General features: G+C 43.0%; 1 protein-coding gene across 11 annotated transcripts in view; it reads right to left on the reverse strand.

The window, feature by feature from the left end:
• The window catches only part of Erc2 (ELKS/RAB6-interacting/CAST family member 2), a 919,008-nt gene that overhangs the window by 884,515 nt on the left and 7,476 nt on the right, over positions 1–27,017 (reverse strand). The window lies entirely within an intron of this gene.

A 27,017-nucleotide genomic window follows, 5' to 3' on the forward strand; every position in this document is an offset into this window, starting at 1 on the left:
AGTAAAATAACCCACCTTTAGGACACGGCCCTCAAATACACATAGCTTAAAATAATGATGGTGAGGAAGTGCTGCTCCCTTGGGTGTCTAATATCTGAAGTATGCATTGTCCTTTCTCTTCCTGTGCCCTTCAGGGATCACAGAGCTCCCTCCTACTGCACCCAGCACAACCCTCTCGAGACCATCCTACCATGTACCTGCCACTGACACAGGATTTGGAGCTCCCTTCGTCTCAGAGCTAGAACCAAGAGGTATTTCAAACAGCAGAACACCTGCACATGTGGTCATAGTCTCAGAGCTATTACCAGGGAAACAGCAGTCCTTCCTGACTCTTCCCGTCATACATCTTCCAGGCTGGCCATCTGAGAGTTCTTTTCCATATTAGCTGACCTTCAAATCTTCATATGAACCTCCTCCCACACAAATAAAAATGGCACAGGAGAACAAGGCCCGGGGATTAAAGCTGAAGTTCCTGGTCCCCTAACTCCTAAAAAACAGGAAGAGAGGCTCCCTATCGTGGTCAGCCAAGTATATCAGGGCAGTTTTCGTGTAGCTGGGGCCACAGGGTTGCAATTATCACTCCGATGCTGAGCCTCAGACGGCCTTGATGGGGGCCTCATGGCCTCCTGATTTCAGGAAATATTCGGTGTGTTTTGCTTTCCTTCATTTGGCAATAGGAGGGCAGAGTCTAAAGAGGGGCAAACTCCACTCTAATACAGACAAGGTGGTGACCTTAGACAAATTTTAAAAACTGTCACCGTTTTTACTCTTCAGTAGCTAAAATGCAGATATATACCATCTAACTCATTACTCCATAGACCAGACGCTATCTATAAAATACCTTGTTGCTACCTAACATAAAAGTCAATAAACAGCTTTTATAAAAATAAAGAAATAGTTTCTGTTTAGTGTCTCAATGAGATTAAAACATTAAAAACAACACATAGAGGCAATGTTTATTTCCATCTACCTATCACTTACCTCTTCTCTCACATCTAGACACCTTTTCTAGTAATGCAATCTCTATTTTCCCTAAAGGAGCACTTTCTAAACCCATACTCCTAGTTCATAAGGATTCAAGGCTGCCTCCCACGACTCCATCCTAGAAGGCAGCAGAGGTGAAAATATAATCCAAGTCTGTCTAATAGTTATACTCCATTGCACACATGGTAAGTAGTTCAAAGAATGTTGCATGACTCTCACTGGTCCATAAAGGCTCCATATCGTGACTTCAGGCAGAACAGATAGTAAAGAGGAGGTCACTTTCTTTTAGAACTAGTTGTTTTCAACTCTGGAAGTGATGGCTGAATGCTCAGCCCCAAATTGGGAATCTACATTATGTCCTTAAGGCTCTGGAAAGATTACAGCAGAGGCAGAAAGAATGGACAGATCAGAGGACAACAGACTCCCAGGTACTCCTGTGACTGAGATCACCTGCCAAGATCTGCACAAGACTGGACCAGAGGCCCACGTGGTCCCATCCCTCGCTGAAGGTCTATAGGCAGTTTACAGTTAATGAGGAAAAGATTTTTCTCAGTGATGTAGTCATAAGTAACCCTTAGTAAACTCAATGACTCATTAGCAAAGAAGACACAGGGATGGCAAGATCACTCAGTGGCTAAGTGGGTAAAAGTGTTTGCCTTGCAAACTTGATGACCTGAATTTTATCTCCAGGGTCCATAGTAGAGGGAGAGAATCAACTCTCAAGAGAGTTGTCCTCTGAGCTCTATAGGTGTGCCACACTCTCCTACACACATACACACTCACCTACACACATACACACTCACATACACACATACACACATATACACTCTCCTACACACATATATACTCACCTACACGCATACACACTCACATACACACATATACACTCACATACACATATACACTCACCTACACATATACACTCACATACACACATATACACTCTCCTACATACATACACACTCACCTACACACATACACACTCACATACACACATACACAGTCACGTACACACATATACACTCTCCTACACACATATATACTCACCGACACACATGCACACTCACATACACACATACACACTCACATACACACATATACACTCACATATACACATATAAACTCACATACACATATACACTCACCTACACATATAAACTCACATACACACATATACACTCACATACACACATATACACTCTCCTACACACATACACAGTCACGTACACACATATACACTCTCCTACACACATATATACTCACCTACACACATACACACTCACATACACACATACACACTCACATACACACATATACACTCACATACACACATATAAACTCACATACACATATACACTCACCTACACATATAAACTCACATACACACATATATACTCACATACACACATATACACTCTCCTACACACATATACACTCACATACATATATAAACTCACATACACACATACACACATATACACTCACATACACATATGAACTGGTACATGGACCCACACAAATGCACATAATTACACCACACACACCATAGTCACACATAGTAATAATGACTGTGCTTCCTTATTTAAAAAGCAAAAACATTCTGACATTGGCTCCCAGTTTCTCTGGGCTCTCTTGACCCAGGGTCAGTACCAGATTTAATGCCAGGATCAGGAACAGCAGCTTTCCTTTTCACTGTGCTCTCAACTGATAAACAACATACAAAGTCATTCCTATCATGAAGTGTCGACTAAAACAAACGCTTGAAACTGGACAGACTGGGGTGTTGATTACACCTCACTCTTTACCAGGTTTACCACTGTATTTTCATCTGTTATCTGGTCTCTGTCACTTATTGATATTTTTTTCTTCAAGCACAGCCTAATCCATATAGGCATGTATATCGTTCCCTTAACTAAAACAAAATAAAAATAAAAAAGAACATTACATTATATCTCTACCTCATTCTTAATGTTTGTATTTTTCTGTTTCTCTAGCCAACAATATGATGAATTTTTGTCTCTTAGTATTTCAAAGGTGTATAGCTTTTTATTGGCTGATATGTTATATTTTATTGCTTTGACCTGTATCTCTCTATTCTTAATAGCAACTTCTACTGCCATTCGGTTTACTTTTGCCTTCTAACTTTAAATGTTCATTTGTCTTCAATCAGATTTTCAAATAAGTGCACACATGGCTGCATATTTCAGGTTTGTACTATACACATCTCTTATTGCTAATTGTGAATAGCAAGAATTGTTCAGCTGGGGCCAGCAAGCCAGCTCAGGTAAAGATGCTCGCTGGAAACCTGCGTGTTTTCTGGCCAACATGCATGCTGGAAAGCCTTAGTCCAGTACCTGAAGCCCACGTAAAGACTGACAGACAGAAATGTTTCTTCAAAGTCATCTCTGACTTGCGCACTGTGCCATGGCACACACATATACAAACACAATTAAAATAGTAAATACTTTCTTTATGAACTGATGTCCTACCGATCATCCAGGATAGACAAAATCGTTATAGCTCAGTTCTTAAAGAATCAGAACCTGAGATTATAATAGATGTTTCTTCTAAACTGTCTTTTAGATAGGGTTCACTATGTAACCCTGGCTGGCCTAGAGCTATTCAGGCTGGACTGGCCATAAACTCACAGAAATGCACTTGCCTCTGGCTCCTGAGCACAGGAATTAAAGGTGTGTGCCACTACACTCAAGTCTTTTTTCTAATTTTAAAATGTCTCATGAACCTAAATGCTTACTTGTTAAAATAACTAATAGGTTATTATAGAGAATACATGTGTTAAAGAATTAAACAAAAGTACTCAATCTTACCAACAATGTCTTTTCACAAAATGATGCTTGCTTCTTGAGTGTATGCATGTGTGTATGGATGTAATTTTGGATGGATCAGGATTAAATTCTACATAAAGTCCCATACCACACTCTCCTTTTCCTCAATATTTCATTCCTAACACCATCTCCTTTTTAGACATAATTATTAATGGCTATCATAAAAATTCAAAAGATGGCCACCAAAAATCCCTTCTCTTTCCTACCAAGCAAAATTCTATTTCCTTCCTTCTTGAATGTGGAGTGGACTCGTGACTGGTTTAAACCAACAAATGCAAAAGATGTGACATTGTTCTCACGCTGAACTTTACTCTGAGAAAGCCTAAAATTTTCTCTTTGTCTTTTAAAATTCATCTGACGTGACGTAAAGGAGTTGTATTCGCTAAGCCTGACCATCAATCTGTCTAAACGCTTAGATTAGTGGCACACGCCTCTGGGTGTCATTTCCAGGAGAAGCACCTCTAACCTACTGAATGCTTTACCCACTGATGAGTTTAAACTTAAATGAAGTCTTCAGAGGTAACAAACTGTGAAAGGCAGAGGCTTGATGGAGGAAGTCAGTTGTAAGGGTATATCCTTCAAGGGCTGTGTCTCACCCTACCCCTTCCTTCTGTCTCCTGGCACCAAGACATAAGCTTACCCTTATCATCTTGCCCTCCCCAAGATCATGAGCCAAATAAAGAATTCCTCCCCTAAAGGTGTTTTCTCAAATAGTTTGGTCAGCTATTTAGGTCACAACTAGCACAAGCTGTACTATTGGAAACAGAATGTCACAGGAAATCTTTGGAGCTGAGACTCTACACAGAAACACAGCTGATATGAAGATGCAAACATCCCAGGCAGCAGCCAGCACTCAGACCGGCCAGCGAGAAAAGCCACCTTGAACTGCCATCCAGTATCACTCGCACGAGTGACCCTCTAACACGTGAAGCAGGATCAGGACCATCAGGCAAGCTGCAGAGCTGTGGATAATAACAAGCTATTGTTTAGAGCCTCCGAACTTTGGAACCAGTCACTTAAAGCTTTATTGAATGGTTATTTAATCATTTATTTAACTAATCATATGATATGACACGGGCTATTTGTTGAATGGAAATGTAATAATGTTGTGATGGAAAACATTTCACAATATTTTGACTGAAAAAGTTCTAGCTGACTAATATTTTGATTGATGAAGCACTGGTTACTACCCGAGGATCACATTCTAGAAAAAATACAAGATAAAAATGGAACAATGTATACACTCATCTTTCCTTGGCTAGTTCCCTTCACAGCCTATGCTCTTTACTCTAAGTGTCCCTTGAAGCTGCCATCTCTCCTGAGGCAAAAAAAAAAAAAAAACCCGAATCAACGACGACTTCAACACTGTATATCCAGTAAATACACTTTCAGAGGAATACTACCCCTCTCCAGCGGTTTTCATTCAGGACTTCACGAGCAGTTTAGTAAATGTCTGGATTAGTGTAGCTGATGGGAATTGGTTTTATACCGAGAAGTCTCAGTGATTTTGGAAATACAAGGTGATGAACCCAAACTCACATGAATGCATGATATAATTTTCCCAAGATGATTTGGCAAGTGAATCCTTTTCCCTTTAATATACTTGAAAGTTTCCCCTAAAGCATTCTAATTTCCTCATACAAGAAAATGCTTTTAAGCAACAGATTCATTCTTGATGTTGAATGCTGGAGTGAAAGGGGCTGAGATAAGGCAGAGCCTCTGTCTTCAGGAAACCTGCTCCTAGAACGGACTTCTTCAAGCAATTTTCTTGAGCTCGGATCCAACATGTTTGAAGGAATAGTGGTTACAAGAACTAGGTACTACAAAGGAAAGGTAAATGATAAAAGAATTTCTAGAACCATACAGTTGGCCACACCTGCAATCACAGCACGAAACAGAAGCATCAGCTACCTAAGGCCCAGCCTCAGCTATGTAGAAGGTTGGGGACCAGTTTGGGCTACATATGATACTCACCAAAACAAAAATAGAAGCACTACTAGATATGGTCCAAGTATTAATATTTCATAATGAAACCCATTATCTTGTAGAATAAATAAAAGTTAACATAAAAAATAAATTTGAAGACTGAATAGAGTTTTGACCTCAAAATACTCCAAGAAAAAGTATAATTCCCTATTTATTTTCAAGCCTCAATAATGAAGCTGGAGTGTCAGAAAGAACACGTCATCCATCAGCAGTCCATGCCAAGCAGCTGAGAAAAACACTGATATTTGCACCACCAAGATCACACTAGACAAGAGATGCTCAGTCCAAGTGATTCCACAGAAACTACCAAATCCCAGGCAATGCAGAGGACATCGAAATGGTAACAACAATTTCTTCATCACTGCAGAGCTGCTTTTCCCTCTTACAATGTTTCTATGAAATAAATGACCATACACATAGCAATCGCTCCCTCTTCTCACGCATTTGCGAGGACGGTTCCAGCTGTTGAAGATTTACAGCTGGATACAGCTGAACTACTGATTCTGGGTAAAGAATGTGAATACACCTAACGTGAAGCTCCCGTGTGAGCTCTTGGTACCCCTTACCTGCTGTGTCCAAAGGGTTTCCAGATATTTCAGGAACTGAACTCCACCAAGACGTGAGGAAAGTTCCTGGGAGGAAACTGTACCTTACTTTGAACTTTCTACAAGAATGATTATCTGGTTAGACATCCAATGGCTGTGTGAGAGGCTGGGGTGCTGCGGGACCACCGTCTAACTGTGATATATCTCGGGCGATCTCCAGTACCCTTAAGAGTCATTTCTTTTCCACCTCTGTGTCTGACCTAACATCCTTGTGCGGATCAGGTAAAACCTTTTGGAATGTCTTACACCGATGTTATTACACGCATGTTTCTCCACTCTGCTGCTGTAACACGCCTACATCATGTCCCTAGCAATGTGCTTGGAAAGTGTGCCACTTTATGGTTTCCTTTGTGCTGTTACTGGAAAAACTTTATGGAGCTGTTATCATGTTGGGGATATGGAATCTGTGCAATCTGAATCTGTGTTCCCAGGCCATGGTCAATGACACTTGAGTCTGTAATCAACTATCTTTTATCCCTAAAAACTGGGAGGAAGGAGGGAAAACATGAGCAAGGAAGTCAGGGTGGCGAGGGGTGCACTCACCCACTGAGATGGTGGAACTGATCTAATGGGAGCTCACCAAGGCCAGCTGGACTGGGACTGATGGAGCATGTGGTCAAACTGGACTCTCTGAATGTGGCTGACGGTGGAGGCTGACTGAGAAGCCAAGGACAATGGTGTTGGGCTTTGATTCTACTGCATGGACAGGCTTTGTGGGAGCCTTGTCTGTTTGGATGCTCACCTTCCTGGACTTGGCGGGAGTGGGGAGGACCTTGGACTTCCCATAGGGTAGGGAACCCTGACTGCTCTTTGGCCTGGAGAAGGAGGGGAAGTGGGGAAAAGGGAGGTAAGTGGGAGCAGGGGAGGAGGTGGAAATTTTTAATTAAAAAAAAGAAGAAAATGAATAGGCTTTTAAAATAAAAACCATACCTAGCATCAAAAAAAAACTGGGGGATATGAATATTTGTGTGTACATGTGTGTGCATGTTTATGTGTATGCAGTGCTCATGTGGAGATCAAGGGACAATCTTGGGTGTCATGAGCAAAACCTTCCTTTTAATTTTGTATCATATCCCCTCCTGCCTCCTCCTTCTCTTTCTCCTTCCTCTTCCTCCTCCTCCTCATCTTCCTCCTCCTTTGTATTATTTTTTTTTGAGACAGGGCTTCTCTGTGTAGCCCTGGTTGTCCTGGAACTCTCTCCACTTTGCTGGCCTTGAACTCAAGAGATTTTGCCTGCCTCTGCTGGGATTAAAGTGCTGCACCACCATGCCTGCCCTTTTGAAAATTCAACTTATTATTACATATAAAGGTGTGTGTGTGTGTGTGTGTGTATGTATGTGTGTGTATGTGTGTGTGTGTATATGTATGTGTGTGTATGTATGTGTGTGTATGTGTGTGTGTATGTGTGTGTATGTGTGTGTGTGTGTGTGTGTGTGTGTGTACAGATGCAGTATGCCATAGCACATTATGGAGGTCAGAGGACAATTTTAGGGAGTTGGTTCTCCTTCTAACATGGGTTCCAGGGACTGAACAAGTCACCACTTATACCCCCAAGCATCTCACTGTTCTTACCACCCACCTTCTTCTCATTGACCTGGAGCTCCCTGATCAGGCAAGACTGGTGGACCAGTGATCCTCTCCTCACCTCCCCAGCACTGGAATTTAAGTAAGCACCACCACACACCTGTTGGTGTAGGAGGGTCTTCTTTCTATGTGTTGTTTTCATTGGTTAAACAAAGAGACTGCCTTGGCCTTTTGATGGGACAGCAGTTTAGATAGGCGGAGTAGACCGAATAGAATGCTGGGAGGAAGAAAGCAGAGTCAGGCAGACGCCGTGGCTCTCCTCTCCAAGACGGACGCTGGTTAGACTCATGCCAGTAAGCCACAATCAAGTGGCGATACACATTAATGGAGATGGGTTAATCTAATATGTGAGAGTTAGCCAATAAGAGGCTAGATATAATGGGCCAGGCAGTCTTAAAATGAATACGGTTTCCATGTAATTATTTTGGATAAAGCTAGCTGGGAGCCGGGCGGCGGGAAGCGGTCCGCCGCTCCTTTTACAATAACCTTTTTCATCTGGGTTTTAATTCAGACCCTCATACAGCTGGCAGAGCCTGTAGGGATTCTACACTAAGTCTTCTGCATATAGTAGGGCTGAGTAGCTTGGTGTTCTTGTGGGACTCCCAACATTGGTAGCAAGGGCAGTCCCTGACTCTTTTGTCTGCTTGTGGGAACCTTTTCCTCCTATTGGGCTGCTTGCAGCCTTGATGTGATAATATGTGCCTGGTCTTGTTGTAACTTGTTATTCCATGTTTGGTTGATGTCCCTGCTCTTTTCTGAGGGGAGATGGAGGGGAATCTGGGGGAGAAGAGAGGTGGGGAGTGGAGAGACTGAGGGGAGGGGAAACTACAATTGGGATGTAATATATGAGAGAAGAATTTAAAAAAAAAAAGACACTTTAAAAAAATTCAGACCCTCACGTTTACAGCGTGGCTATCATCACAGCCTACACTTCTACTTCTTAGAATTAATTTTAATTAGCAACCTAAGCCAAACACATTACTTAGAAATAAATTTCTTCTGCCAGATTTATAGATCGGGGACAGTTTCCTAGGTCCAGACCACCCCTAAGGCTACAATACACAGAATTAGGTCAAGCTTGTTCAAGAGGTGCAGGTTGAGATAATGAACTAAGTTAGAGGCAGGTTCCCCAGCTGCCACATCCCCTACACCACCTCGTGATTCCTACCTGTTCTTCTGAGTCACTCACACCCTCCGCCCTCTGCCCAGCTGTGTTTAAGCTCCCCGGGGTATTTTAAGATACTGGTTCTGACACTTGGGCTTTTTTGAGTTGTTGTCTCCTCGCTTCTCATCTACCTTGGTGGGCTTTTCTTTTCTTTTCTTTTTTTTCTTTTCTTTTTTAATTCTCCAAAATGAATTTTTGAGAACCATTAAAAAGATGAATTTTATTCAAAAACCAATAATGCAATAATGTCTCCTTCCCGTTACCAACTTCAAGAAGACCCCTTTAAGCTTTCCTACCCACCTACAAATGTGCCATCAGAAAACAAGGTATCCGGAAGATCTTATTATTCAAAATACTTTTACAGAGCCAAGATAGTAGTCCATCAGTGGAGTTTCTTCTTGAAATTTCTCTTTGGAATACCTGCTTATGCATATTCGTAATATCCAACACTAAGGAGGATAAATTATTCATAACCTCAAACTGCAAAGAAACAAATGTTGCTGACATTAGAGGAACTGTGACACCACGGGAATCAGCCGCACAGCGCCCTCCACTTCACAAGCGCCTCGCAAAGAAATCTGAAGTCCAGGGTAAGTTCTTCTTAGAAGTCAAGCGAAATAACAGATGGTTTTATGAATCTAGGAGGATGCTGTCTCTAATTGCATATGGATTCATCAATAAAATATGCACTCATCCACTTGCCCTCTTAAAAAGGTTTAAGGACTCTCCAACTAGAGGCTCAGGGGAACACGGTTGGAAGAGCCTTAAGTCTTGTCTCCCTCAAGTGTCTCCCACTATCACAGTCTGGAATGCTCTATTTTAAGACAAAAGCACTTCCTGCTATCTGTTCTAAATTAGGTGAAGTTTATTTCCACAGATTTCAGCCTCAGTTCATCACCTGAACCCTGCTGACAGACCGTGTGAGCTGAGATCATCAGTATCTCCTAAGACTGAAACAACTGAAAATATCTGTCTTTTTCTTTTCTGACCAGCCTCTCCAACTTTTTAAATCTCTAGGTCACAGATGACATTTAATTCCAAAATCAAATTTTTGTACAGGGAGACATGGTATCGAACAGTCTCAAGCAAGAAGGCCTGTCTGCCCATAAGGATGGGGCTGCTGCAGATGTGTGGGACATGGCTAATACAGGGCTGTTTAGAATTTGCTTCTAGTTGCCAACACAGAAAGATATAGATAATTAACTTTAAAATCTAAAGGAAGGAAGGAAGGAAGGAAGGAAGGAAGGAAGGAAGGAAGGAAGGAAGGAAGAAAAATCTGAAACCTGACACTGTGATGCTCTCTTTCCTCCAAGACAACAGCAGACTAGATCCAGCCAGCACCCTCAGGAGAGGGCATGCACCTCTTCTTTTCCTATCCCTCCACTCCCTATGACTTTATATTCTGCCGACTTCCTCTTTACATGTTTGGCCTATAGGCAGTACGATGCTGGATCATAAAAGACCTTAAGAAAGAATCCATTCTCCTTCATCGCCTGCTTTAAGTCCATTCTACCTACTTTTTAAAAACCACCCTCGAATCCATCTCCCCGTTCACACATCTGCTGCCACCACCCTCAGCAGGCCTCTTGTTTAAGCTAGCCCAGACCCTTCTGAACCACCTCCCGTTCTGACACCCTCAGCTCTATTTCCAAAACATCAGCCAAACTGTGTTAAGTTACAATTATAATCACAAAAATATCTCTACCACCCACTTAGAACATTTCCGAGCTTCCCAGGGCTGCATAGATGAAACCAAAAATCCTGTAGGTGACTCGCTCCTTTACCATCTCTGAACAGGTCTTCTTCCTGTTGCTCAAACCCATCAAGTCCCTTCCTGTCCCTCTGCATCACACACACCGTTCCCTTCATTTAGGTCCTATCACCTGATAGCTTACCTTCATTAAAGTCAATCCCTTTGAATCACACCCCCAGGCCCTATGAATGTGAGATGTGTGGTCATACCCCCTTCACTTTGCAATATAAGTCCATGAGAGGAAGTGAAGAAATAGATGGACGTGGGTAGGGGGTACCCCAGTGAACAGACCTGAAATGTCCAGCTAGGGTAGCAGACAGGGTCCAGCACTGAAAGCTTAATTTGGACACGTGACATAGGGGATGAGAATTTGGGTGGGAGTCTAGTCTCTTTTAATATAGTTAGTTGGTCTTATTTGTTTTTATACACCTAAAGGATAACACATACGCTAGAGGGAAATCTTCCTTCTTTTGAGGACATCTCACTACATAGCCAAGAATGACCTGGAATTTGCTCAGGCAGGCACCAAATTCTCAAGTGTGGGAATTACTGGTATGTGCTACAGCAGGCTAATATAAAGGTAAACATTAATTGCACAGATTGATTCCGTTCTCGTGCCTTTCACCTCTGCCACTATCAGGACTTAGAGCATGGTCCACGGCACACGGTGTCCAATACCCCACACGTATCTGCAAATGACTCCCAGTCCTTGAAATCTCAGACTATATTCTCATCTCTTGGGGTTTCTCTTCTGTTCTAAACCCCCATTGTGCATCCCAGGTTTTCACATTCGATCTGACATCAGAAGACTCCAGAGGGGAATACAGGCCTGAGGACCACATCTATGCATCCCAAATGTATGCACTGAGCCGGCAAACTGGCAAATAAAACCTCCTGCCTGCCTACCTCAACAAAGGTAAAGGTCAGAAAGACAGTGCTTTAATTCTGAATTAGAACGCTTACTCTTCCAAGTTCTAAATAAAACTCAGTGGCAAAAGGAAGGCCCTACTCACCCCTAAAACCCTCTGCCCTCACTGGTAGCTCAAATATACTCCAGGGGCCTCACATATATGAATTCTGCTAACTAGCACACTAGGCTATTTCTAGCTACATCCAAGGTAGAGAGGCTTGCTCTATAAAAGACCAAATCATGATGGAGTTCAGGTCTTGTGGGCCATTCGGTCTCTGTTACAAGTGCCTGCTGCCTTTCAGCACAAAAGCAACAGCAGATGACTCATAACCAATGGGCAAGGCTGCATTCCAATAAAACCTGATTTTTAAAAAATATGACAGTAGTTGGATTTGACCCAGGGGCTGTAGCCTGCTGATATCTTGTCTATTACTTTGTAAATATGTGTCCCTTGGCAACCCTAAGTGCAGGGATGGTCATAATGGTAGCAGGATTTGGAGGCAAATCAGGGAGGTCTGTACAGGCAGGTCATGGGCCAGTAGGTACAAGAAAGGACTCTGGAATGTCAGGCTCTGCAGACATCTGCATTCGCCCACGGGGAAGACATAGTCACAGAAAGTCCAGAGTGGCCCCAGTGGCTCTTCCTACACATGCCTAAGGACACAGGAGCCATGAAAGACATTCTCTGAATGTCTGAAAGAATAAAACTGGTACTTCAGTATGGAGACCTTTCATCGTAACACTGAAATCACTTTAGGGGACATTATGTGACAATTCTAAGGTGCTAGCCAGCAGGGGAAAGATGCAGTGTTTTCAAGAGAGGTCTCAAATCAGGCCTCAAAACCAGGTCTGACTGGATCCACACACGTATCCATCTCACTTCCTGACCTGCCCTCAAGCAGATACTCCCTGGCCTTCATTTTCTTCAACCTCAAGGCTGGGGGTAACAGCAGTACTTCTCAGAGGAATTTGGTGGGGGCATTAATGACACAACGAAATGACACAAGAAATATACTCAGCAAAATGTCCAACACACAGATAGCATCCAATAAAAGCTAACCTGGATAACATTAATAAGCCTAAGGTCACTAAACCCCCCCCAAAAAATATCTTGGAATTCTCTCAACTCATTAAGTTTAGCCCTGTCTGACTAGCTTGGGTCAAACTCAGCTTGCTATTTAAAAATGCTTCAAATACTGCCTAAAGGGTTTTTTTCTCAAGTGATGGGTTCTCGTTTCTTTCTCCTATACATAGACAAAGCAATACCTTTTATAGTTTTATTTAAAAGTTTTTATACATTGTATTTTGATCTTATTTCTCCCTTCCCCAAACTTCCCCTAGAACCTACCCACCTATTACACTTTCTCTCTCTTCTTCTCCTGCCTCTATCTAAGAACACACACACAAAAAAAAAATCAAAACAAATAAGCAAAAGACCAATAAGACAAAAAACAAATGCAAAATAAAATCAACAGGCCCACAGAAAACGTGGTGTTCATTTTGTGTTGGCCTGTCCTGGGGTGTGCGCTATACCCAGTGGGACTCCGCTGGGGAAACCAATTTTCCTTGTGCCAGTATGCATTAATTGCAAACAGTTTCTTGGCTAGTGGTCCATTATTTTTTTAAAACAAAAAAATCTAAAGCTACAATATTATATGTTTCTAGATATTAAGAAATCTCATTAATAAACTATTTAATCTTTAAATGCTAAAAAAATATGAATTAGGGGGAAAATACTTCCCAATCATTTTTCAAAACTCTCTAAGAAACTGTACCATACCTGTGCACACCTCACTGCTCTCCTTTAGCTTTCTCATACTCGTTTCATAATTACTGTTTTCCGTGTGCATATTTAGCATGATTACATGTTCAGCTGCCTTGGAACATATTTCAGAGGCAAGCACTTGAGCGATAAGGTTGACTACATTCCATACCACAAGGTAAGTGTTCCATACACCCAAGTTCTAGTTCCACCATCTTCCCATCAGCCATTTCCACTGTTTAAATCCAAACTCTATTAAGTGATTCTAAAGGATTAAATCTAAAATGTAAAATACCTAATAACTTTTTAAAGAAATATGTTCTTAAAGTATTTAGCTAAATCTACAAGTTAAAAGCATAACAAAAAAAGCAACAGTGTTTTAAATACTTCTTTCTAGAAAAGAATATATACATGATCCCATACACAAGAAAAATCTTAGCAGCAAGAAGAACTCAGCCAACAACAGGAAGTGGAGAACACTGTAAATGTGCAAATTCATAGAAGAACCTTCATCTGTGTTCTTAGTGTGCACACATCTACCTAGTCCGTCTACAGAGAGCACAGCATTCATCTGTGTGCTCAGTGCACACATCTACCTAGTCCGTCTACAGAGCACAGCATTCATCCATGTTCTCAGTGTGGACATCTACCTGGTCCATCTACAGGGAGAACAATCTCTCAGTGACATGGCTAAAGTTCATGAAGGAATTGTGTCTGAACCTTTACAGAAAACCCAGAGCACAGTGCTGAATTGGATTCAGAAACCCCTTGAAAAACTGAATTTATAATACATGAGATTTCATATGTCATCAAGCAACAGAAGGAGATCTCTTGCTTATGAATTCTAATAGGAAAAAATGAAAAGGGACACTAAGAGACATGTGTGGGATCTACTCACTGAATATTTCCTTCCTTTTTTCCTTTTTTTTTGTTTTTTGTTTTTTGTCTGTTTGTTTTTGTTTTTGTTTTTCGAGACAGGGTTTCTCTGTGTATCTCTGGCTGTCCTGGAACTCACTCTGTAGACCAGGGTTGCCTCAAACTCACAGAGATCCACCTGTCTGTGCCTCCCTGAGTGCTGGGACTAAAGGTGTGTGCCATTACCGCCCAGCCTGAATATTTTTAAAGAACAAAAATCTGGAATGTAGCTTCTAACATGCCAGAGTCCCTATATGAGAAACGAGGCCACATTCCCTTTATCTGGACTGCCATTAACAACTCTAATTGTTTTACAAGGTGGTAAGATATTTAAACCCTAGAATCAGAGGAAGGCCTCTTGAGAGTGATAGAGTTGTACTCGAAGGGAACTCAATGAAAGAAAGTGCTGTAACAAATGGAGAAAAAAAATCAAGGTTTTCAACTAGGCAGAATCAGGTATAGGGGACAGATCCATAATCATATGTGTTAAGGAATTTGCAAAGTTTGCGCGACTTCAAGGGTTGTCTTTATTCCAGCAGCCTGGAGACAAACAATGTGAGAATGGCCATGATAACCACCACAGACACACCCACTGAGTTTGAGGATCTCCCTGTAGCCAAAGTCAATGAGAAAGAAAAGCAGACGAACTTGGGAATCTAAAGAATGTGTTCGTGGGGCAAGGCCAGTTCAGGCACCCTCTCCTCTGCTGCTCAAGGACTTAGCTGGGGACATCCCCGTGGACACCTGGAAACCCCTCTAGAGCCAAGTCTCTTGCCAACCCTAAAATAGCTCCCTTACTGTAGATATCTTCTGCCCTACTCCTGTATCTGCCCTTCCTCCATCTCCACCCTCCCACTCCCCCAAGCTCTCCCCAGTCTTTCTCTTCTCTCTCCCCATCTCCCCTCCCCCCAATCCCATCCCCACCTCTATACTCCCAACTTTTGCCCAGCAATTTTGTTTGCTTCCAATTTCTAGGAGGATCTATATGTTTTTCTTTGGGTTCACCTTGTTATTTGGCTTCTCTAGGCTTGTGAACTATAGGCTTAATGTCCTTTGTTTATGGCTAGAGTCCACTAATGAGTGAGTACACACTATATTCATCTTTTGGGGTCTGGGTTATCTCACTCAGGATAGTGTTTTCTATTTCCATCCATTTGCATGCAAAATTCAAGATGTCATTGTTTTTTTTACCACTGAGTAGAACTCTAATGTGTATATGTGCCACACTTTCTTTATTCATTCTTCCATTGAGGGGCACCTAGGTTGTTTTCAGGTACTGGATATTACAGATAATGCTGCTATAAACATAGTTAAACAAATGCTTTTGTAGTGTGATTGGGCATCTCTTGGGTATATCCCCAAGAGTGGTATTGCTGGATCCTGAGGTAGGTTGATTCCCAATTTCCTGAGAAACCACTACACTGATTTCCAAAGTGATTTCACAAGTTTGCATTCCCGCCAGCAATGGCTGAGTGTACCCTGAGCTCCCAAGGTCCAGTTGAAGAGCAGAAGAAGGGAGAAGATGAACAAGGAAGTCAGGACCGTGAGGGGTTGGTACACCCGCTGAGGCAGAGTGCCTGTTGTATTGGGAACTAACCAAATCCAGCAGCACCAGGACTGAACAAGCACATGATCAAACCAGACTCTCTGAATGTGGCTGACAATGGGGGCTGACTAGGAAGCCATTGATAAAGGTGCTGGGACTTGTTTCTACTGCATGTACTGGCTTTTTGGGACCCTAGTCTATTTGGATGCACAGCTTCCTAGGCCTGGATGTAGGGAAGAGGGCCTTGGACTTCCTACAGGGCAGGGTTCCCTGCCCTCTCTTAAAGAGGGAGGGGGTGGAGGAGGAGGAGTGGGGGAGCGGGAGGGGAATGGGAGGAGGGGAGGAAGTGTAAATTTTTGAATGGAAAAAGAAAAAGAAAAAAAGAAAAAAAAAGAATGTGTTTCCACTAGGTAAAAGGTAAAGGATGTTCCTCAGCATGAGTCAAAGTTACAGAGAAGTCCGATTTGTGAGAGAATTGAGTCATCACCCAGTGCACAGCGGGGTAGACCAGCTGACTGCCAAAGAACCCGCCTACAATAATTAGCATCATATTCCAGTTACAAGCAGCAATTTAGTTAATGCAGTTAAGTTAATGATGCTAATTTGAATTATTAATATGAAGAGTGCTCAATCTCTAAATGATTTGGGCTTTATGAAAGTATAAGACTTTTAAAAAATGACCTCACCAACTTTACATTTATATAATTAAAGTATTACTATAATAATAATAATTTAGGTCAATTCTAGGGTTCTATGAGAAATTTTATTCCAAAGAGCGCCCACCTGAGTTTGAGAAATGTTGGCTAAGAGATTTGGCATACATTAGAGGTGAATCCATGGCCTCATACTTATTATCTGTTTAACTTTGAGCAAGTTAAGGAGCTTCCCCAAGCTTCACATGGTAGAATGGTCTCAGCTACAATGACGATGCCTTTACAAAGTTAAGTAACGATTAGATCTAAGAACATAGTACTTAATGAACACCTTCCAAGGCTCACAGAGTAAGATCATGATCATCAATCTTGACCAACAGACATATTGGGATGTCATCTTCAACCTTTTAGTATAATATTTCTTCCTTGTGAGTAAAGTAGAATTAAAAATAGTAAAAACCTTGCAAGAAACAGTCTTCAAAGACCCTTCAAAACTTCAAAAAAGTTTTCAAAAGTGTGTATGTGAAAGTAAAATTTCAGCAGCTGCGGCATTTGTCCAGAATATTCACCATCCCTACGGTGTCCCTCTGACAGGAAGAGAGCCTTTCCTCCTCCATTGGTGCTTGACTTGGCCATGTGACTTGTTTTAACCAATGGCAAGTGAGTAAGTGAGACATACACACTATACCTAAATACTCTTAGGAGCTACCCTACTGCGGGTAAATCACTATGTTTTCTATTCGCTGTGAGGCTAACTATTCAAGAATAGGCCTCCAGCCAAGTCCTAGTGAGGAGACAACCAGAAACAGAACCACAGCCCAGTCAGCAGAGCAAAGAACAGTGCTGAAAGAGAACACACACCATTTAGGTACCATTTGGGTTAAAATGTGGGACAGCACTCTCTGACATTCTTCATCATATCGCCAAGCCTGGTAATGTCATCCTTCAGAACAGAATACTTCACGCTAGGTCTCTAGACAGATACAAATTGTCTGTAAATTATCTTTTCAGACACCAATGAATATACCCAGCCATTTTAGCTGTCTCCATGTGTGTTTTCTTTATTAGTGTATCCAAAAAAAAAAAAGACATATTCCTGGTGCTTTGACATAAAGTAAAGGCAACTGCTTAAAATGTTCAAGGGAATGGGTACATCTTAGCATGCCATGATAGAGTTATACAAACAGCACGAAAGTGAATGTCAGCTAGAAAAACAGAACTCGGGATGACCGGTACATGTACAAATAATGTCTAAAGCCCAGATCCATACTGCGGCCAGTTGTGCCTGTCCCAGACATTGCTGTCACCATCGAAAAGCAAGAGAAAAGGGCTCCAGGCATGTACTGTGACCCATTTTACAACAATTTCCAATTGCACTAAGCCACCAATTGCACTTGAGCCTTTCACAGGACAGATAATTCAGAACACACAGCTCATGGAAGGCAGGAACCTTGTCTCTTTCATCTCCCTAACCCCTGTAGTGTTGTAATTAAAACTAGCTCAGTGTAGAATAGTTGAAGCATGGTCTTTCAGGCCAAGAGTACAAGATCCAAATCCCAGCTCCTCCATTTACTGGGTCAGGAGCTTGTGAGCAGAGGCTATAGTCTCTTCTCTGCAATGAACATTTTAGAGGCCCCCAAGAGACTCCCCACTGCCACCAGCAGCATCCCTGCCTGAGGGCTTTTGTGAACCTTGGGAAGCAATCTTCCCCTGCAGGAGACAGAGTCAAAGTGCCAAGAAATTAAATATCCTCAAAAACATCCAACACCAAAGCTTAGAGCAGAATTATTTATATTAGCCAAAAGGTGGAAACAACCCCAGTGCCCAAAAGTAACAAACAGGTAAATCCAATGTGGCATATGCATACAATGGAATGTTAATCACCTTTCAAAGGGAATGAACTCTGACAGGTACCACAAGGCAGATGCAAGAAGCATTAGAACATACTGGAATTTCACATTCAACTCAATCCTTTGCCTAAAGGGAATCAGCCCCACAAAAGTTAGAGAAACTCCCCAGATAGCAAACAAAATGTCCAGGACAAGCAGATCACCAATACACCTTCTGACGTGGAGAATTAGGAGGCTGGAGGTTGACTGTGTCCTTCTCTCTATGCCCTGACTTGCCATCTTAGCAACAATAAAGATATATTATGTCTTTTTCTAGCTCCTAGAACCATGACATTCCATCCAGGTATAGCCTTTGCCAAGTACCACCTGTTTGCCAGAATACATGGAGAATGATGTTACCTGAACATTCACCTATACCAACTGGCAAGCCTAAACAAGAGACTACACTCAGGCCTACTCTCTTAAATAAGACTGACAAGGGCGGGATAAACATCTTAGTGGTAGAGGTTAGGATTAGTAAATGCAAGGTTTTGGGTTCAATCCCTACCATAAATAAATAAATAAATAAATACACAAACAAGCAAACCAAGTAATGAAGAGTCTAATATCTAGAGACAGCCTCATCTGTCTCGGGCTGGTCTCAAACTCAATGTATAGCTGAGGATAACCTTGAACTTTTAATCCTCCTGCATCCCTCCCCCACACACACACTGAATGCTGGGATAACAGGCATTCACGACCATACCTGGTTTATGCTCACGATCAAATGGATGTCCTTACACATGCTAACAAGCACTGAGCTACAGCCCCGTCTCGTAGAACATCCATTTCTGAATATGCACTTTTTCTGAAAACTCAGACAAATGCCAACTAAACTTACATGTTTAAAAGAAAGGAGACTATTTATATTTTGCTCTTTAACATAACTCTCAACACTTTTTTTCCTGCCATTTCATACACAGTAAGACCTTTAACCTTTTCTCATCCCATACAACCAGGTATAGATGACCAAGTCAAGTCTGAAGCATTTGACTAACCACCGTCATACTAGGCATATCTAATGGCTTCTGTCTTTGCTCAGTTACATTATAAAGTTTGCTTTGCTGCCTATATCTTTCCATTTAGCCCTATTAAATAGTTGGCAGTGTTTATGAAATAGTCTAGTGATTGTACAAAGACTGCGGGGGACTCTCCTGAAATACAAGCGCTTTCAGGATACAAAGACATGACACAATCGTTCGAAACATCCGCTCCGAAAAGGAGGCTCAGAAGTCCAGGACAACATGTGAAAGGTGGGTTATTGGTGCTGCCTTTCCAAAGTTTCAAGTCACAGGTAGCCAGGATACATGGTACATGCCACCACGCTCTCTAGCACCAAAGGATAACTGAGCCATCTTCACTCACGAACTCTGTCGCACCACTCTCTAAGGCTATATGCTATAAGTGACTCCCAGATTTCCCTATTATTATTATCATTATTATTGGTTTTTTGAGACAGGGTTTCTCTGTAGCTTTGGAGCCTGTCCTGGAACTAGTTCTTGTAGATCAGGCTGGCTTCGAACTCACAGAGATCCTCCTGCCTCTGCCTCCCGAGTGCTGGGATTAAAGGTGTAGCCACCACTTCCCGGCTTATTATTTATTATTTAATGGTCAATTTGATTCTGTCCACTTACTGTAAACACTGACCTTTGTGTTTTTAAAGTAAGATCCACACTCCATTCTCTACTTAAAACTCACTGAAAAGATTTTGATCCTTGATGGCATTTGGAGAGGTTCTCAAAAATCTCCAAGTGGTGTGGGGTTCCACTGCAGGTCTCTGGTCGGGAGCACCCACACCTGAAAAACTGGTCTTTGAACATTAGCAAGGCTACATAAAGTCTATTTAGTAAATGAAGTCCCCAGGGTGCATTAAGGTCATATCCAACCCTCCCATAGTTCTCTGGGCCATCCTGCGATCTTCTCTCCCAGTTTCTGGCTCCTTGACCCAAGCCAAGCCCCAAATCATCCCGTAAATTCAGGATCCGAGGTTCAATTCCTAGTTCAGGAACAAACATTCAGCGTCTCCACGTCCACCCTTGACCTGAGATCCTTGAAAGCAATGCTCCAGTTCTCGTTTCTTAGGGCTCATGGCGTCCTTGCATCCGATCAACCTCTCAAACATCCCTCACCACACCACACACGCATCCAAAAACACCTACGTCCACCTCACAAGCTGCAAACCTTCCATCCTCTCACCTCTGGACCTACGCCCATACTACTTATCCGCTATCTGTACCACCAAAACCCACGCTCTCTCAACTGCAGCGGTCCCACATGCTATCCACCACACCTTGTGTGCCACCATCTTCAGGAGCCCTTCCTTCATCCTTCTCCAAGAACCTCTGAAGCCCTCTGTGGCAGGCTAGCTGCTTCCCAGAAGAGCACCTGCTGCCGCTGCCCACATCCCACTCGACACTCTCTACACTCAAGTTCCAAGTCACCTGCTCTAGTCACAGTCCTCCTCGTGCCCAAGGGAGACCTGTCAGGCAAGTCATAGACGCACACTGACTATATACTACATGGCTTAGTTCCTTGTTAATAAAATCTATCATAAAAGCACATATGCTATTTTTGCTCCCGAGGTTGATATTGTAGACAAATGAGAGTTATTGAGTTAAAAGTCTGCACACATGAACACATGTGTGCTTATTAGTGTGTGCTGATCTTACACGATACCTTTGAAAAAAGTTGGCCTAAATGATGAGAGACAGATCCCAAATAAGGAGATTAATAGCAAACACACAAAGGGGACCCAGGTCTCTGAACCCCAGGCCAGTGTAACATTTCTGTAGCTAAAAGAATCCGCTCTAAAGTTATTCTAAGCAACTATTCATGTTGTGAATTCAAGGTGGGTCATCAGTGTATTTGAAGCCTGTATATAAAAATAACAATTCTTATACATCCTTAACAAAAATGGCAAAGAATTCCCCTTGTGTGTCAGCCCCTGCTAACTGCCCCAAGTCCCCAAGCATGAACAGCAGCCACCGAAACCCTGCTGCCTTTGCCTTCATGGCCACCCAGCATCAAACAGGACGTGTCCTCACAGAGCCCACAGGAATGTGAAGCCAGAATCCCATTCCCCACCCAACCTCCTGCTCCCCTAGGGGGATGGCTTGAGAACAAGCAGGAGGAGGTGCCAGGTTAAGAAGGAGTAGAAGGGAACTTCACAGTATACAGGGGACAAAGGTATTCATCGTCAGAAAAGATCAGAAACCATCTCCTAAGAGCAATAAGAAAGAGTCAACAGCCCTGCTCCAGGTAGATAATGCCCCCTTGCTCTTCAAAGTCATGACAGTTAGCTGGAACTGGCTACCAGGAAGGTAACATGGCAAGCCTGCTTTCACCCAAGCAAAGAACACCATCATGACAAGGGTGTGGTGTCTGCCAGTTCCACTGAGAAAATAACAAGGATTCACAGGTCTAGCCAGCCCAAGTTCACATCTTACAGGGTTGACCAACTCGGCACCTCCAGAGAACAGATTTCCAGCCTCAGAGCAGTTCCAGGATTGCAGAGAACCGTCAATCACTGCAGGTGTACAGAGGATGGACTCTCCCCCTGACCGTCCACAGCATCACAGTGACATCACTGCAGCTGCACAGAGGATGGACTCTCCCCCTGACCGTCCACAGCATCACAGTGACATCACTGCAGGTGCACAGAGGATGAACTCTCACCCCGAGCATCCACAGCGTCACAGTGACATCACTGCAGGTGCACAGAGGATGGACTCTCACCCTGACCTGTAACATGAGGGCCAGCTTGTTGGTGTTTCTGTCCCACCGGGTACCCCACAGCCGGCAACTCCCAAGGAAAATCACACACAGGACTCTATAAGATTATAAACTGATTGGCCCATTAGGTCAGGCTTCTTGTTAACTCTTATAGCTTATATTAACCCATTATTCTGATCTATGTTAGCCATATGGCTTGGTACCTCTTTCAGCTGTCAGCTCATACATTGTTGCCTCTTCGGTGGTCTGGGCAGGAATGGAGAGGGAGCTTTCTACTTCCTAGAATACTCCCGTTCTCTTTGCTCCACCTCTACTTCCTGTCTGGTTTTCCCACCTATACTGCCTGCCTGGCCAATCAATGCTTTATTAAAATACACGATTGACAGAATACAAACAATTCTCCCGCACCATTTCCCTCTTTTTTTTTTTTTAAACAAAGGAAAATACCCATAGTCCATTTGTTGGGAATGTGGGCATAGTATTTCAGGCTACTTCCTGCTGGTTGGGGGTGCTGATAATCTTATGGGGACCTAAAGAAAACTATCATCAAGTCCTGAATGGAGTATCCTGTGAGTCTTGATCATCTCAGGCAGCAGTCTTGAATCTGTTCTGGATGTAGAACTCTATCATCTGGGCCATCTGTTCCTATTAGAGATTTCTCAGGTGGTCTTCCTTTATCGAACCTGATTTTTCTTAACTCAGAATGAATCCACAGCCTCTCATTTTCTGTGGAAACAAAAGCAAAATCTCTTCTCCAAAGTAACATACCTGTTGACTTCAGTTTTGAAGCCAAGGTATTTTCAAAATACCTATCTTGGGTTAGTTCAGCAGCATTTATAAACAAAAGTCTTTTAGCAGCTGTTGCTCCTTCCTCAGCATCCAAACGATTCAAAGAGAGCATAATAGCATGCAGTATCAAGATTCTCTGTGTATTTTCCATCTTTATTTTAACCTCTATTTCTTTTATTTTTACTTTTCCTTTTTGAGGCAGGTTCTCTGTATATCTTTGTCCTGGAATAACTCTGTAGACCAGGCTGTCCTTGAACTCACAGAGATCCACCTGTCGCTGCCTCCCCAGTGCTAGGATTAAAGGCGTGTGCACCACTGACCATCCGCAGCGTCACAGTGACATCACTGCATAAGAACTAACAGCTGCAGAGCACAGCAAGGTTTAGTTTCTTAGGAAACTCTGCTCTTTCTTGCTATAATTAGTCAAGCCATTTTAGCAGAAATGTCTCTCATAATTTGCATAAGGATCTGAGCGTATTCTTACAGAACAGTCCAACTGCTCAATTCCCATTCAAGCTCTTCTCTTCTGACCCACTAAGAAGTTACCTTGAATTAACAGTTTGCTCCTCAAGCATTTGAGGGAATGCACTTTGCTGCCTGCAGTTCATTCATGCTCAAAACTGTGCAGGGTTGGAAAGCAGGCAGGCAAGAGAGAGGTAACGTTAGTGACAACCACGCACAAAAGTTCAGCGAGGTCAGGAGAAGTGGCTCACCAGTTAAAGTGCTTGCCACGTAAGAGTCAAAAGTTTGCATCTCCAGAAACCCACAGAAATGCCAAGTAGACACAGCTGCCGACCAGGAATTCTGGCTCAGAAATCAGAAAAGGGGATCCCCAGCAAGGTGGCTATCAAGACTAGCCATTTCAGTGAGCTTTGGGTTTGAGAAACCCTGCTTCAATTAATAAAGTGGAAGAACAATGGAGGATGATCCCAACATCAGCCTCTGGCTTCCATATGCAAACACACGTATGTGCACCCGCACAAACGTGTGCCTACAGACATGCAAGAACATGTGTGCACATGGACACATTTGTTCATCCCAAAGCATATTCCAGAGATGGCTTTTTAATCTACCCTCACACAGCGGGGCTGTAATCTCATCATGACTTCCAGGAAATGAATGGTCAGCACCTTTCCTGAAAGGGCTGGCTGCCTTCCTCTCTCTCATCCTCCCCTCTCTCCTCTTTTTTAATTTTGTTGAGTGCCCATGAGGTGCCAGCAAGCAGAGATCTCCTGGGCTCTAACCAAGATGAACTCTCCCTGGCAAAGGTAATGCAAGTTCAAGAGCAGAGGAATCAAACTTGGAAGCAACAGATTTCGGAGATGCAAGGGGGAAAGGGATGTTCAAGATCCTGAGGTCACAGTCCTGGGAATCAGGAGGACTGTGGAGTGTTGAGGGAGTTCAATGGGAGAAAATGCTGCACCAGCCCAGGAGAAGGGTGCTGGTTGTATCTCAGCTGAGCCAGTGAGGGAGCAGTACTGGGTTTCCCCAGCTGGGGCAGAGTAAGTAGAAACCACACAGAAGCCTCAGTCCTATGACATCCCAGCCCCCATGCTGTAGTAATTGCTTCTTTTGCAAGTATAGGGATGGTCACTGCTCCTACTGTGTCCAATAATAATTAAGCAGCCTTGAGAGTCAGAAAGATGTGGGTCTGAGTCTGGTGTTTGAGCTCTAATGCTCCTTCAGTTTGCCCACTAAATAGTTAATAAAGAAACCTTCCCCTAGATCCTAGAATACAGTCAAAAGGCAAACATTTCTTCCTTTGGGGTTGAACAAATTCTTTGAATCTCAGTTTCCTTATCTATAAAATGGGAGTAATGTGCCTAACTTTACAGCAACATAAAATGAGTAATAGAAAGCCCTTAGCAGAGTAAATGCTCAAAAAGTCGGTGTTTTTCACTGAACAGAGCCAAGTGAGCCATGCCGCACATTGAGAGGAACTACCTGTGGCTCACCTCTGAGCCCTAGTGCCAGTCACAAGGAAGATGTTCAGCAGTAAATTCATGAGTGAATGAACACCTGCTTGGTTAACAGCAGTCATGTATGGTGACTGAGGATTGTGAGTTTTCTCCAGGCCCCAGACATCCTACTGCTTGGACAAGTGATAGGGCACACACAGCTTTGTCCTACAGACAAGACAAAAGCCACACACAATCAACTCCGGCCTTTCTGTAAACATGAAAACATGTCCTAAGTATGAGCATTCCAATTTAACGATCTGTTTGTACAGAGACATACATGGACAGCTAATATTAATGCCTGCCTATTACTTTCCCAAGTATGAAGCGAGGACACGCTGGCCGGACATCAAGTTAATCCAGAAGACAACCAAAGGTAACAACGTCCAGCAGAGGAGCTAAGAGTTAATAAATAGTAGGGATGCACTAAGACATGCTGCAGAAACACACTCATAAAATCCTTACAGCTTAAACCATCAAGGTTTGTGTCTCCTGTAGAGGACACATTCACCCCAGCTGAGCCAGGGCCCCAGTCCCAAGGGGGCCCCATGCTTCTGTGATCATCACACCGGGGAAGGTAGCTCTGGAGGTATGTTCTCCACATACCTCCACAAAAGTGATCCACGTCACTTCTAATGCATGCCTAAAAAGAGAGACCAGGTGGCTATGGGGACAGATGAAGGCACAATAAGTTTTCTAGTACACATGTGTTTATCACAGGGTACACAGATGAGACAACTAGATGCCTCTCAGACTCACACAACCTTGACCCCAGGACAGTATGCAGCTATCATTTACAGCAGTGACCTCAGAGACACCTCGGGCAACATAAACTTGAACTCTTGAGTCTTTAGAGAAATTCTTCTTTTTTCTGCAAATTCCTTAGTGGGGTTCAGCTAAGATTTTCTTAAGAGGGAAAAAGATTATGCAACTGAAAAACACTGGGACCTCTGGCATAAGGAGAATTCTTATACAGACCTAACATGGAGAGAAGAGACAGAGGCTAAGACCTGGAAAACCAAAGGAGCCCCTCCCGTGAAAGCTCTAGAATGTCTGACGGGTGGCAGCAAGGAAAAGGGCCATTGGCAGGTTCCGGAGCACCAGTGCGGCACCCTCCAACTCTGTTCCCTAACACAGGGAAGCCAGGGCAAGACCAAATCACATCAGACAAGGTCATCAAGGGCTCCAGAAACGGTTCCGACAAGCAGCAGAAACCTCACCCTCCCGCTGAATAATGATTCACATCCCGTTAGTAATTCTTACATTACTCATCCCTTGCTTCCTGCCTGATGCGAGGCCATCAATAGCAGCTAATGCTAACCTTCGGGAAGCTTGTGCTTTGTGCTCAGATTGCAGGTTACCAGAAAACCATGACTTATGGTCGCCCAATTACATTTTATCCACACTCCTGAGGTCCGCTCTGTGCCCAGCGTCCCCACCGCCTTCAGTCACACTGACACTGACTGCCACATCCCCAATCCCCGGCTCCCAGCCTCGTTTTCCATCTGGAACTAAGCTGCCTACTCAATCTTAGTTGAACGGCCTTTTCCGGTGTTATTTCTATGGTTCTTTATACTGTCCAGCTGAAGACAGGGTAAACCTAAAAATCAGAGTGATACTGTTTGGAACTCCAATCCCTCTACTTATTCATTCTGTGATCTTGGGTAAATTCCTTAATGTCTGAGAGCTTTAATGCTGCCATCTGCAAAATAAATTTGATAGTGTCTGCTATCAAATTTGATAGAGGAACTCAAGAAAGCACGCATCGAAGAGGGTGCAATAATGTGTAACAGGCTCTCTTGGGGGCCACCAACCAGCTCCCAAATCATGACACGGAGACTTATTATTAGTTATGAATGCTTGGCCATATCTTATGTTTGTCCTACTTGCTCTTATAACTTAGATTAACCTGTTTCTCTCCATTTGTTTTACCTCGGGGC

This window comes from Myodes glareolus, chromosome 5 (assembly GCF_982192425.1).
Source record: "Myodes glareolus chromosome 5, mMyoGla1.1, whole genome shotgun sequence".
Lineage (NCBI taxonomy): Eukaryota > Metazoa > Chordata > Mammalia > Rodentia > Cricetidae > Myodes > Myodes glareolus.